Below are 1,529 nucleotides of genomic sequence, written 5' to 3'. Positions count from 1 at the left end.
CCGCCCAGCCCGGCGTGGCCCTCGCGCGGGGCGCTCACACACGCCGGGCCGCCGCACGCGGTGCACGCGGGGCGGAGGAGCCGAGCGCGAGTGCGTGACTAGTCATCAGCTCCTGGCCCCCCGCGCGTGACTCACAGCCGGGAAGCACGCGCCTGCACCCCACTCCCTCTGCACCCCTCCCGGGGCCCGGCCGGAGAGCGAGGCCCAGAGTTGCTCGTTCCACCCGGCGGGCGCCTCTTGGCTGCCGCCCCCTAGTGGTAGACAACTCCCGGAGCTGTCCGAGGTATCATAGGGTCCCAGCGGGCAGGGTGCTAACCCTAGGGCAGTGGCCAGTTCCAGTAATTCCTAAGGGACTAGTTATGCACAGTTCTCAGTGGTCTTGCCCAGAACTGCCCCTAAAGGGCCGCGCTAGTACCATGTGCAGAATCAGGTTTGAGTGGGCATGACCAAAAGCACAGCTGCTTCAGTTCGGGACAATGCTAAATCGCCATGACCAGGTATGCCTAAAGCTAGGATCCCGGTAAGACGTCTGGACAGCCATTCCTTCCCCATCCTCCATTCATGCTGTTCCTGACCTGGTCATAAGGCTCTGTGGATCTCAGCTCAACCCAGAAAATATTTTATCTCCAAACTAAGCCCATAAGTGGGAACCTTGGACCAGTCCCTCTGCTGAAGATCACAATAACCACCAACTTTGTGCCAAGCTTTGGCACATGTTAACTCACATAATGCTTCCTATAATCTACGGGATTGTTGCCGTAATCCCCACGTCACTTGGCTTTCTTAATTCTAATAATAGCTAACGTTTCCCAGGTGCTTGTTTCCTGCCAGTAATGTGCTAATCACTCGATAGGCTCTACCTCATTTATCTTTGGAGATAGGAACTATTATTATAATTCATAATTTGCAGACAGTGAAAAGGAGGTTTACTGAATGCACACTCGGTAATTGGCAGAGCTGGAATTAAACCCAGGCAGCCGGAATCCGAGATTCAAGGTCCTAATTACAGTGCTGTGATGCTGCCTTACTTCCTTTGACAGTTATTCACATATTCCATCCTAGGCTTCCCTCCTGGATGTGAGCTAATCTGTCCAGGTTTCTACTAAAGTGTGGTACTGGGAGTGAGAGAAAAATTCAGTGACCAAAAGGTTTAAGAGGACCCTCACCTCCCTCCTGTAAGCTCTTTTTCTCGTGATGCTACCTAGGACCCAGTATCTTCTGTAGCCACATCACATTGCTGACCCCTCAAGCCGGAAGCCAAGTAACATCTGCACTTCCTGCAAGTGGTGCTGATTAACGCACATCCACCCCACGCTGCGCTCGTACGGCGGGGCTTTTTTGGACCCAACGTGTAGGTCCTCACACATTTGACCTGATTAAATTCCATCTTGCCTCATCAGTTCACTGCTCCAGTTTTTTCAAACATCTATTTGAATCTCAAGTCATGATGTAGCTTTCATATATTCAGGAGAAAGAGTAGAAATATTGTATCCTGGCTTTGCCCCTGATTCCATTCAGGTGTACTTTGG

The sequence above is a fragment of the Chinchilla lanigera genome, unplaced genomic scaffold (assembly GCF_000276665.1).
Source record: "Chinchilla lanigera isolate Chin_1 unplaced genomic scaffold, ChiLan1.0 scaffold00092, whole genome shotgun sequence".
Lineage (NCBI taxonomy): Eukaryota > Metazoa > Chordata > Mammalia > Rodentia > Chinchillidae > Chinchilla > Chinchilla lanigera.
Note: the sequence above shows the minus strand (reverse complement) of the source record.